Source organism: Ascaphus truei, chromosome 2, assembly GCF_040206685.1.
Source record: "Ascaphus truei isolate aAscTru1 chromosome 2, aAscTru1.hap1, whole genome shotgun sequence".
In the NCBI taxonomy this organism is placed as follows: domain Eukaryota; kingdom Metazoa; phylum Chordata; class Amphibia; order Anura; family Ascaphidae; genus Ascaphus; species Ascaphus truei.
This window is the reverse complement of record NC_134484.1, coordinates 177,581,033-177,594,854: the sequence shown is the minus strand read 5'-3', so window position 1 is coordinate 177,594,854 and position 13,822 is coordinate 177,581,033. Positions and strand designations below refer to the sequence as shown.

The 13,822-nt window shown below is 45.2% G+C and overlaps 1 long non-coding RNA gene across 2 annotated transcripts in view; it reads right to left on the bottom strand.

Moving 5' to 3' along the window:
- LOC142486989 (uncharacterized) overlaps window positions 1-13,822 on the bottom strand; it is a 49,930-nt gene that overhangs the window by 17,501 nt on the left and 18,607 nt on the right. The gene's annotated exons all lie outside the window — the stretch shown is intronic.

Below are 13,822 nucleotides of genomic sequence, written 5' to 3'. Positions count from 1 at the left end.
TACTGGGGGAATATGTGAAAGAACTAAAGATTTTGTAACATTGTAACAGTTATTTGTTGTATTGGTAACTCTGATGGCCCCCAGAAAGGTTGCTGGTATCTTCTTGAACCTTCCAGGTTATAAAAAAGGGTGCTGAGGTTGGGCCACCCCAGTTCAATCCTGAGTTCTTAGATTTTCAGTTGTAGTTGTTGCAAGTTTTAGTTTTCAGTTAGTGTTGTTAACCATGTAGGGCAACTGCTTCCTTGCTCCTGGACTTACCAGCTAGAACTTTTGAGTAGGTTCCCAAGGTTTGTTCAAGCAGCGTTGGAAGGGCGAGTTTCTAAACTGGGACATTGCAGAGTCTTGTCACCGTTCCTACCCCAAGTTTACAGCAGCAAAACACCCTGCACTACATTTTTTTGTTTAGTTCTAGGATTGAATCAGGAATGCGTCACATGAGTCAAGGGATGATGTCATTACAAGTTCCCTGGATGCAGAGATACCGGCAACCCCTATGAAGGTGTGTATCTCTAGAAGCAGGGTTCCGGAGCTGAAATTAACACAGTTCAGCTCCGAAGACCCCCTTCTTCAATTCCAGAACTAAAAAAAAAAGATGCAGTGTAAGGTGTTTTGCTGCTTTAACCCATGTTGTGTTTAGTACCCTCTAAGTGAAGTGCTCCAGGTACTGGGTGGTGCTGGCAACCAGGTTCCGCTGTAATTCATCTCTAAATAAAGGATTCCTGTTTTACTAAGAAAGTGTCTGTGTCCCTGAAGATACCAGCAGCTAAAGAAAGACTGGTTACAGTCAGGAAAGCTCAGTTACAATACCATAGAGCTGGGTAAGCACAGAGCTAAACAACTATAAAAAGGTAATTCACAAACAACGCAAGAGATAAATGGTAATCAGCAATGAATAATTGAGTCACAAAGACTTGTAATTGTATCAAGACCTTTTTGTTTCATATCAATAAAGTCTAAGACTAGGGCTTAAGTGCTTTATGTTGTAAGCACAGGCACAGTGTACAATTATAGAAATCTATTTACTGACAATCAGTCCATTATCTAGGTAGACTAAACACTAAAAGCATTTACAGTCAACTTGGTGACTGCACAGTGCTGACATGCAAAAGCCTGAGGGTCTGCAGAAGCATCACCTCACTATAGCAAAGTTGGTGTTAAGCACAAGACTGAGATCATGTTTTAAATAATAGGCCATGGTTGTATACCAGAAAGAGTCAAGAAAAAGCTGCTGGTATATGTGTATTATCCAGTGAAGGAGTGGCATAACGGAATAGATAGGGACTTTGGGGAGAACATGGTTCACACCCCATGGTGAGCTTCTTTTGATCTTGGGTAAAATTACATGGCAGGGTCTTGAGCAGACTCTGTAAATTGTACTATGATATAACAAGTGGTTGCATCCTGAAACAGTGATTGTGTGATGTTTGTAAGATGTAATGCTGATGGACAAATGCAGCATGTAGGACTACAATTTCAAGGATATTCAGAGAAACAAAATGATGGCACACAGTCACAGTTCTGAATACAAACAACAGACTACATTCAAATATGCAGTTAACCAACGAGGTAAAACTTAACCACTTGAGTACTAAATGTGCCTAAGGAGATTAGAGACAACTGAAAAGGTGAATATATATATATATATATATATATATATATATATATATATATATATATATATATATATGTAGCCCCTTTACCCCCACCCTAAGTTAGATCTGGTCTGCTACTAATGTATTTCGTGTGATGTGGTACATACCTGTGAGGTAACAGGAGGGCTGAGTACTTCCGCGATGATGTGGGGATTATCCAGACAGGTTTACAGGGTACCTTATTCGTTGGCAGCGCCTCCTGTCAGCAAGGATCCTGTGGTAGTAGAATGGTCCATGCTGACATTTTTCCATTTCCCAAGCCAGTGAGTCACACTTGCATATGGTTCCATGGTATTTATTGCATTAGGTAGTTGTTACAGCAGTGCATTCCTTTCTTGCTTCCCCTGGAAGGTTATTTTAAGGCTTGAGGGCCATCTAAGTTTCCTTTTAGTGCTCCTCCTGTATCCCCTTATGGGACACAGGATAGTTGTTGCTTACTCCACAGGGGGAGGAAAGAGACACACCCACTTTTGGGAGAGAGACAGTTTATATACCCTGGGGTTGGGCTTGTAACCCTGCCCCATAACAGGGCAGGTCTGATACTGACAGGTGTCACATCTGCATACATCACCCAGCCAGTACCTCCCCCAGGCTGACACTCTCTAGTTGTTGCTAGGCCCGCCCTTGGATACAGTAAGGGTATCCAAGGCTACAATAGCACACTATGCCTTCTGGAGGAATTAAACCATCCACTACCTATACCTAACAGGACTTACACTGGTAGGGCACAGTGAAATAGATGGAGGGCGAAATACATTTTTAGCAGACCAGATCTCACTTAGGGTGGGGGTAAAGGAGCTACAAATGGAGGTGCTGCTGAGATTCATTCTCAAAGGACAGCTTTTCCAGCAGATGAAACAATAGAAATCAAGTGCATTTACAGTTCCAGTGCTATAGGAAGAGAGGGGGACAGGTGTGGTGTGAAGGGGATTTTAATCTACCAAGAGCTGCAGCCTGCACTGCCCTAAAGGATGTTTTGGTTGGGACAAGAAGCTACAGGTCCTGTTCTAAGGGCTGAGACCCGCTGCGCCCGGTGGCGCGGGTGGACGGCCGCGTGAGTGTTCCCCACCAGCAGGGGAATCCTCCCGAGCCGGTGCCAGGGGATCCAAGAAAATTGTGACCCCGAGCGGTGATGCGTCACGTGGTGCGCTGATGAGCCAATCAGCGGTGGGAGTGGGAGCTGTCATCAGGCAGCTTCCTACTCAAGGCAGTGTGTGTGTTTTGTGGCAGAAAGGGGAGGGAGCTGCTTACCTTACAGCAGCCCAGAGAAGCTCCCTCCTGCAGCCCGTGGAGGGAGGGGGAGGGGAGTAGCGGGTCCCTCCGCTCAAGCCATGCCCCCCCTCCCACTCCTGCCCACCTCCCGCTCCGGCTCCGGCTCCCTACAGACTGCATATCGCGGTCTGTGTCTGTCAGTGCCCCGCCTGTCTGCAGTGTGGGTGCGCTGACTGAGGGAGCGGGGCCTTAGCCTAAGTCACCCTGCAGGCTGGCACATAGGGCGTCTGGAGGGGGTGTGTTGTTGCTGTGGGCCAGGAGCCCTGAAGGAGACTAGGGTGTCAGAGTTCAGATGGGGTGGCGTAAGGGTATTGATAGGTATCGTCCGAGGGAGGGGGAGCCTTGATTGTAGGTCAGGGTTGCCCATAACCTCCGTTTGAGGATTTACCACCTTACTAGTAGCAAGTTTCAAGTACGAAATTTCACAGACAACTCGACTGTTTGTCAGCAAGTGTAATGTGCTTAACGGGGGTTTTGCCTGCCAGGGAAATGCTTCCCTAAAGAGCAAATACATACAGCAGTGTGTGATTACAAAATGGCGGTTCCAGAGAACTGGGAGCCACATGGCAATGGACTGTATAACTCAAAATGGCGGTTCCCGCCGAGACCAGGGATGCTGCATGGTTATTTGCAAAAGGTTGCAAGCTTAGGCTGGCACTCAGTTTGCAGAATCGGTGCAACATGCTGATACGCCGCCCCCTTCTTACTCCTGGATTGGACAATCGTGTTCACCGGGGCAGGAGCTGGGTGTGCTCAAACGGAGCAAACGGGATATGAGGAGCCAGATACATGTGTATTTCAACAGCTACAGACGTGTGTGACAAGCTGCTCTTACTACCTACAGTAACATGGAAGAAATTTACCAAGTTTATGAGCTCAACGGAGGAGTCCTAGTGATCAAGGACAAAGACGGAACTCTCCTGCTGGGAGTTTGCCCTCTATGCAACCATCCGGTTGGACAGCTCTAGGAGATGGGTAGTTGCCTAATCTGCTGTGTGCCTTACCTGCGGCCTAAACAAGAGGAGGTTCATTGGCCTAATCCCAATATGAGTACTGAGGAGTTGCGTACGCTCTACACCTTTTGCGTAAACTGTCGTACTGGCTCGGGGATCTGCCGGCGATCCCACCAACCATTATCTATCAATGGTCTATGAACTGTTTTACCCTGACCTGCAAATGGTATCAGATTACACAGAGACGGACTTTATCATACACTCGGTGCGCCACGTGGGGCAGAAGGAAGGTTCCCTTCCCTATAGCCTGGTAGAGTGCCTTCCAGAACATGTTCGCTGCCACCCCGCCACTGGAGCTGTGCTCTACCATGTCTTCTGCGACGCCAGTGCCAAGCAGTCAACCGTCAGAGCCCCTGTGGAGAAGCACCACCTGCGTACTGCGAGGTGCGGTCTGCTGCCACTCCGCTAAACTGCTCCGAGAGGGAGAACCTTGCGGAGATGACCGCCGTCGGTGAATCGGATGACGAGACTGATGACATCTATGAGGTACCTGCCGAGACTCCCTCCGTGCGTGCTCAGACCTCGGAGCGGAAGGAAGAGAAGGACTTTCTTGACGCTGCAGCTATGGCAGAAGCACAATTTCTATAGGCTAGAGGCCGCGGTCATCTAAGCCTAACCGGGACTGTGGACATTTCTATCGCTCCTCCTGGAGAGACTCCCAAAAGTTTTCTCTTCAGAGGCATTAGAATGGCAGCTTTGCCCACTTTGCCCCAATCTGCCCTGACCGCCCTGACCGCCCTGACCACCAATACCGACCTGTAATGTACGTGCTTGCCACAAACTGGTACCGGACCGTGGGGCTGAGGTGGGGATGCATAAACACCGACCTTATGCCACGGAGTCAGGTCCGGAGTGCGGATTCCATAATCAGACATAGCCAGGTCAGGATTGGAGAAGGTAGGGTTAACGTTATCCAGGCAGGGGTCAAGGCAGGCGGCACAAGAGCGGTGGTCGATGAAACAAGCCAAGGTCATCAACAGGAAATCTTGGGTGAAGGTACTTCAGCACAGGAGGCTAGAACCTTGAGAGAAGCCACTGCAGAGGAGATGCTTCAGCGAAGGTGCTGCAGTGCATCAGGAAAAGGCCAGGAGTACACTCCACTTGGAGGAAGCAGGAACCAGAGGTGCAGACACGCCACAGGAAACGCTGGGGAAACCAGCGTAGCCGCTACAGTGCGGCGAAGACGAAGTCTGCCAGGAAGAAGGAAAGCAGCGCCGGGGCTGCTATGCAAGAAGGCCTTGGGATGCGGGGACTGGAAGCAGGATAAAAAGCACAAGGAGCCCAACAGGCCAAACAGGGAGTCTGTGACAAGCACAGTTACTTGCAACTAGGATTGCAAAGTCTTGTCCAGCACCTTCCTGAGGGCGGGGCAGGCACTAAATACGCACATTTAACTCTCTACTCCACTATAAAAAGGCAAATGCTCTAAAGTGGAGAGAAAACAACTGCTGGGTTAACTAGTAAGTAGCTGACACTAAGAAGATCATAGTAAAGAGGCATGTAATCAGCCTCTTACCAATGGCACCGGCCGGTCTGTGTGAGATACCAATAAAGTGCGCAAACTACAAATAGTAATCCAAAGTGAACAGGCACATACCAAGGGTAGAGAGAACCAGCTAATAGGAAACATGTAATAAAGAACCACAGTCCCCAATGGGCAGATCTAACAGAATATACACAGCCTTTGGCAATAAGCAGTAGTCCCAACGTATTAGTCCATAGTAAGCACACTTGTTGAATAGAGCACCACAGCTGTAGTAAGTAAGGTACAAATAATAGCACTATGCGTGAACATAGATGCAGAGTACTTAGCCTCCGGTGAGTGCAGGGACACTGGAAACCACAGTTGGAACTGCTGACAAAACCGCAAGCACCAAAGATTATTCGGTAAGTCCGGAACACAGCAGCTTTCACCCAGCAGCTGGTCATCTGAACGGAAAGGAACACAGGGAGTACAAACAGGAGGACAGACCCGACGTACGTACGTACCTATCTATATATATATACAGTGGTTGACAAATCACCAAAAAATCTACTCGCCACACAAAAAAATCTACTCGCCACCTAGTACCAAACGTGTGCTGCTTGGGCCAATATTTACTCGCCCGGGGGTTAAATCCACTCGCCCGGGGCGAGCAAATGTATAGGTTTGTCGAACACTGTATATATATATATGCTTACATTTATTCCTGACTTCTGAATTCGTTTATTCTTCTCAGTGAAGCACTTCTAAGCTCTGCTTTATAAATCCCTGCTCTCTAACTATGTTAATTTTGAAAGCAAAGTGGAGTTTGCCATCAAATTACAAGTCATATCACAAAAAAGAATCTTACAGTTTATAGTTTGGAAATATATGTATAAACTTAAAAATATTAAAGTATAAAAAGTGTTGTCATCAGAATTTTTTTTAAAGATATTTGGAGTCTGTAAGAGACATGCGCAGAGGTACAACCAGGGAGACAGATTTGGGGAAATTAAGTCATGGCTTTTATTCAGCCCGTCACTTTAAACAATGCAGGAAACACAAAATAAATAAACCGCCTATCCCTTTGTAAGGGCCAACTCACTTTCCCAGTCACTCTCTGCAGGGCTGGGAGGATACACTTATTTCTAACCTATAACCCCAAAGTCTAAGGAGGTACCTGCAAGTAGGGGGCTGTAAGCAGGGGCCCTGTCAGTCTCTGGGTCTGGGTTGGTGTCCTTTGAGGGGCCAGCCTCTTGCGGGTTCCAGCGTTAGCTGTGTCCTGGAATAGAGGTCAGGGTTGTGGTGCCTTGCAGGCAGTACAGTCCTGTTCTCAAGACAATGTCTCTTTCTGTCAACACAGTCCCTCTGTGCTCAAGAGATCTCACTGCAGTTCAAGCAGGAGGTTTTTCTACCTGTCTGATGAGCCAGGTGGAGACTGGTTAATTGTCTTTAACTGCAATTAACCGGCTCCCTGCTGGATTCCTCAGACCAATACAGGCTTTCTATTGAAGCCTCATTTAGACAGTGGTTCAGGCCCGGGTTACTGAGTCTTGCATCTTTTTACACTAAGTGGATTTTATATTCTTGTTTCTAGACCAGTGATTATCAACAGGGTTTCCACGGCATCGCTTTAGGCAGGGGTGAACAATCGTTTCCCCCTGTGCCCCCTGCCAGCTGTCCCCCCCCTCATTGCGCCCTCCCTCCTTATCTTGGCTCTGGTGTTCTGATGTCACAATGTCACTTTGCCATGGCAATGTGACGTCACATGACCTCACTGCATCATTTAATGCCACATTGCCATGGCGACGAGTCACCAGACGCAGTCTGACCCAAGTAAGCGACGTTACAGAGGCCTTCGCCGCTTGCCCAGCATTTAATTAAAATGTCTTTGGGAAGAGTGCAGGGCCTCTGAAAACGCCATGCCCCCTGCAGAAAATCTCCCGCCCCCAGTTTGCACACCCCTGCCTTAAGTGTTTCATAGCCAACAGGTAGCCAACAGGGCGGGAGAGCTGGTCCAACCTTCCCCCTTCAGCACTGGAGGTGTCTTCGCCCCAAGGTAAGATTCTTGGAGGGGAGAGGTGTGTATGTGTGATGTTGGGATTTGAGAGGGAAGATGATCGAAGGAGTGGGATTGAGAAAGGATGGGGGGAGAGTGAGTAGGGGGGTGTGAGAGGGGAGAGTGTAAGCGGGGAAGAAAAAGAGGGGAGAGTGTAAGAAAAAAGGAAATAATTATGGATAAGGATGAATAGGAGGAGGTCTAGGATAAAGAGATTGTGCTGGTCAAAATGGCAATTCCACGTCTTAAGAAAAATGCTACTGCATCAATGCCCGCCTTGTGATGTATATAGATGTATATAGTGCCTCTACATCAAGACTAGTGAGCAAGGTTTCTTCATCTATAGTGACATAATTCAACCTATTTAAAACATCTTTCGTGTCACGACGATGAGGTGTACTGTTGGTGGGTGCATACCCTTGTGAATTTTATGTAAGCTGAAGAATGTAGCCAACGTGGGTGCTGTCGTGAGGAGTTGATCATATTCTTTTTTGGACAAAACTTTAATAAGAATTCCCTGATCTATAATGGACTTAAGATCTTTTCTAAATTGGATGGTTGGGTCTGTGGTCAGAACAGTATAACAGAATTTATTCTACAGCAATCTCTTATTTTCTTTGATGTAATCCCTCATGTCCACTATTCCTATATTCCCCACTTTGTCAGAGGGTTTAATCGTAATATCTGTATTTGCTTGTAGTTCTTTCAAAGCTTGACGTTCCTTTACATTGAGGTTACCCAGAGTCTAAGATGGTTTAAGACGTTCTAAATCCCTAGAAGATGAGTTTCATTAAAATCTCGACATTAGGGCTTGTTTGCAAAGGAGGAGTGAATCTTGATTTAGGTTTTAAGTTTGTGAAGGGGCCTTCTCCCAAATTTCGAGATGCTTCATTAAGGAGAGAAGTGAGGTTCCTGAGATACATTACATTATATCCCTGAAGTCCAGGTTTGCCAATCCCTGGTTCCTGAATTGAGCCATTTCTCTCCTTTTGAAAAATTTATGGAGGAGAAGTTTTCTCCCAAACAAGTTTGTGTCCTTCACCCAGTCGAAGAAACGGACGTTTTCCGCTCGGGAGAAGAACAGACCTTTGTTAAGTGCCCCAATATGATGTTTGTCAAGTGTAAATGAAGAGAGATTGATCATTTGATTGCTGTCAGTACGTTAGTCCAACTCATCTGTCCTCTATGAGTCTTCCTCGTTTTCGGTGAAAAGAGCGTAATGAGGACCTGAATCTAAAAAACCTGTCCTATCTGTATCTCTTCTAATAGTAGGTGGTCTTGATGGTAACTCTCCATCATTGGAGGTGTCCGTTGAGGATTCCTGATGGTGGGGTATATGTTTCCTGGCTGGAAAGTTATGCCTACAGACTCTACCCTCCTTGTAGTCCTTCGTATCCCTATATAACTTTTTCTGTTTCCTGTCTTTAATTTCAAGAGTGAATTTATCAATATTATGTTTCAATTTAGTTTCCCAATCATCAAATTCTGGACAGCTACTCCATTTATTAACATCTTGTTATTGTGTTGACAGTTCAGTATTTACCATTTTGAGTTTGTTATTCTCAAATTCGGTCAATAGTTTCAACAACTCATTTGATCAGTGGCTGAGAATAAAATCCCACGATTTCAGAGATTCATCATCTAGATATTGATTTGAAGGTGACAAATTAATTCTCAGGCCTCTTGGCAAATTCAGATATTTCGATTAAACCCTCTGACAAAAGAATATGATCAACTCCTCACGACAGCATCCAAGTTGGCCACATTCTACAACTTACCTAAAATTCACAAGGGGACACACCCACCACGAGGATGCCCCATTGTCTCTGGGATAACCAACCTCACTAAACAATCCAGTGTATATGTCGATCACGTTTTAAGACCATTTTTCACCACGGTACCATCTTACCTACGTGACACGAAAGATGTTTTGAATAGATTGAACGATGTCACTATACTGCAGATGAAGAAACCTTGCTTATTAGCCTTGATGTAGAGGCACTATATACATCTATAATACACAGGGCGGGCATTGATGCAGTAGCGTATTTTCTTAAGACACGGAGTTGACATTTCGGCCACCCCAATCTCCTAATCCTAGACCTCCTACAATTCATCCTTACACATAATTATTCCTTTTTGATATGAAGATCTATCATCAAATATGAGGTACGGCAATGGGGACTATGTGTGCCCCAACCTATGCCAACCTCCACCTTGGGTAGTGGGAGGAAGAGGTAGTCTTTTGGGAAGATAATTGCATATATACCTCACACATTCTTCTGTGGGCAAGGTATATTGATGATATACTTATCCTATGGAAGGATACACAACATCTTTTTAAGGAATTTGTGATTATATTGAACACCAACTTCATCTGAGACTCGAAATAAGTGACCAAATTATCACTTCTTTGGATTTGAGAATCTCGAAAGGCCCAGCAGTTCTTTTGGAAACCTCTCTACATCGCAAAATGACAGCTACCAATAGTTTGCTACACTCTGATATCCATCACCCACGTTCACAAGTGGCTGGCATTCCAATGGGACAATATCTCAGGCAGGGTGAGAAGAAATTGCTCCACAGATCAAGAATTTGAAAAAGAGGCTAGTCTTATGAAACATCGGTTCATTGAGAGGGGCTACAGTAAGGGGATAATCTAAGAGGCTTACAATAGAGCCAAGTATACCGCCTGTAGCTCTCTCTTGATTGACAAAACAAACATCGAACCACATCAGAATGTCATCCATTTCATAGGAACCTTTAATAACCAATGGTCACGGATAAATAACATCCTCAGTGACTACTGGCCTATCCTGCTAGAGGATAATGAAGGGTAAAAGGAGTGGATCAGTGAGTAAAGACTGACTTTGAAGCAGGGGAACCTGGTTCAATTCCCAGTGTCGGCTCCTTGTGACCTTGGGCAAGTTACTTTATCTCCCTGTGCCTCAGGCACCAAAAATAGATTGTAAGCTCTACGGGGCAGGGACTTGTGCCTGCAAAATGTCCCTGTAAAGTGCTATGTAAAACTAGCAGCGCTATACAAGACCATCCTAAAACCAAAACCCACACTGGTGAGCAGAGGAGCCACCAACATAAAGGACAAACTTGTGCACAATCACTTCATTACACCAATCAAAGATAAGTGGCTTAAGAACTGATCAGTAGGCAATTTCAAGTGTCAAGGCTGCAAAGCGTGTCGCGTTGCCCTACCTATGAAACAATTGTATACTGGGATAACTCCAAGCAGTTTGTAATAAAACAATTTATCAACTGTAGGACTATTGGAGTCATCTACCAGGTGATTTGCATAAGCAGAAAAAACATATGTGGGCAAGACGACACGGCAGCTGCACCACAGAGTACTAGAACATCTGGGTGCCATTAGGAATCACCTAGACACCCCCATAGCAAATCATATCCATCAAGTACATAATGACAAATATGGTGGCCTACAATTTCTGGGCATTGAACATTCACCAGTAGGCCCATGAGGAGGAGATTGGGACAGAGAAATCCATCAAAAGGAAGCAAGATGGATTTTCAGTCTTCAATGAGGCTGTTGTCTTTTCCCCATTTATTTAATGAATCCAGCAATCCTGGCGTATATATCCTCCTATTTACGTGGCTACTGTCATTGTGCACTGTATCTACTCTCCATCAGGTACACTATCTGACTAGTCTGATAATTTATCATTTATTACCAACGTAATTTCTATACGGTTGGGCTCAGAAATATCCTCACTGACTATCTAACTTTGTATTAACTATCTGTCAGCATGTGCTGCTTATTTAATACCACAAGTTCCAATATCCCTGGAAGTCAGTTTTTCCTCCAATCTTCTCCCTATGTCTAGGCTAGTGGTTTTCAACCAGGGTTCCGCGAGCACCCCTCAGGGATTCCGCATCCGCCAGGGGGGGGGAGAACCCGGACAACTCTGTCAGCTGTCCCAGGACAGGTGGCGCGGCGGCACCCCCACATAGCAGTGACTCGGCGTCTCCCGAGCTAAGCAGCAGCAGCAGCCGGCAGCTCACTGCTATTTTTCTTCTGTCTGCCTGCTCCGGTCAGCGTGCGCTCACACAGGGAGGGAGGGGAGCTGGGGAGGGGGGGGGGGACACACACATTCCAAGAGCTTCACTCCTGAACTGGTCCGGACAGGAGGTCAGAGTGTGTGTGGGTGTGTGGGTGTGTGGGTGTGTGGGTGTGTGTAAATGGGAGATTGTGGGAGTGTGTGTGTAAGTGGGAGAGTGTGGTAGTGTAGGTGCAAGTGGGAGTGGATGTAAGTGGGAATGGGTGTGTGTGGGAGTGTGTGTAAGTGGGAGAGTGTGGGAGTGTAAGTGTGTGTGTGTGTGTAAGTGGGAGAAGGAGCATAGGGGGGAGAGAGACGGGTGAGTGGGGGCAAGAGACAGGGGGCAAGGGTTGGGGTTTCATAACCAAAAAAGGTTGACTAACATGCCTCAGCACATTACACATTAGGTGTGCCGATTTAACTGCTACGCATTGAGTCGTCCATTATACCTCACTATTGTAACTCTGAATCTGCCTGAGATATGGAGTGTTACAAAAACACTGCGCCTCATATATGCAATCTTCCGGTGACCACCGAGCAGTGTGTTTGCCGGCTAAGAGTTGATATATTGGCGCAGATCCGATATTGATACCGATATATACACGGGGGTCATTTTGCTTGCAGTATCCTTGGTAAAGAGAATACGATTTTCCACACTAACCTCCTGACTTTCTGGGTAATGACTGCCTGCCGATCACACTGTGTTTTGTCTTAATATTCATGGGACCTACTTAATGACCATATACGGGTTATTGAAATAATATCAGAGACCATATACCTTTATATTCACTGCTCAGACAACCGAACATAAGTCTGTAACTCCGTGACCTCTTTTTACTGTTGATACATGGCTTGCGTTATATCAGTATATTCTATTAAAGGACCCTTGACTATCTATCTAAGATTCCATTTAGAATACTGATCACCCTGGGTCATTATTCCCTGCTGTGTCCACTACATTGGATACTAGAATTAATAGGCAGTTCTGCCTTATACGATCATCTCTACTCAGCAGGTTCCCTGAGGAACCACATTAATACAGCAGCCGTGTTCATGTTTTTTAATGCAGAATACTAAGATCACCACACTTAAAGTTGACACGTCACATTTTGATACATTACTGTGAACTTGCCACACTGTTCACTATAAGCTATAAACATCCGAGCAATTCATGAAACTATTAATCAATGTGATGGTTAAGATATTTAATAACACCAATCTAATTCAACCTCAGCAAGTAACTTATACTATTACGATACCAGAATTGTGTATTGACATTAATCACTACATTGGTTAGGGTCAGAGGCATATGGGACCATAGTACCCGAGTCATCTGTCCTCTTAATATACTGTACTAATTTGGTGTTAAAACACTCTTTGCTGATTGGTTGAAATGATTGGGTATTTCAGTACAGTATATATCCATTCGTAACTCAACCCAGTGTGGACACTTATGTGCTATAATTTTATACTAGTGTGTAATTTGTATACAGGTAGTCCTTGTTTTTCCGACACAATGCATCCCGAAACCCGCGTCGGATGCAGGACAGTTGTAAAGCGGGACCCATGTTAACCGGTGGCGGTTTCCGCTGTGGATAATGAGTTTTTTTACTGCATTATGCGCCATCGGAAAACGCATCCGAAGGAATGCGAAATTTCGTAAAACGAGGACTACCTGTACGTCCGTTTTGCTTATTGATTGGCCATAAATCTATTCACCAGTCTGTATACTCTCTTTTAATTATCTTTTATAATTATTCATTCTACATCACTAGACGTATAGAGTGCATTCAGAGGGATTCTTTATTTCTGCCTTTGTTAGTAACAGTGCCCAAAGTCATGCAGTAGCTGCAAAGACAAACAAGATGTTACCTTGCATAAAACGGGGAATGGATGGAAGGGAAGTAAAGATAATTATGTCTCTCTATAAAGCTCTCTGTAAGACCACACATTGAATATGGACTACAGTTTTGCGCTCCACTCCACAGAAAAGATATCACGGAACTAGAAAAAGTGCAAAGAACAGCCATCAAATGAATAAAGGGGATGGATCAGCTGATTTATGAGGAGAGTCTAGCTAAATTATATTTCTTTACATTAGAAAATAGGCTTCTAAGAGGGGATATGATAAGTATATATACACAAATATATTCTGGGACAATACAAGGAGCTTTTAAAAGGTCTATTTATCCCAAGGGCAGTACAAAGGATTACGGGTCATCCCTTAAGGTTGGAAGAAAGAAGATTTCACCAGCAACAAAGGAAAGGGTTCTTTACAGTAAGGGCAGTTAAAA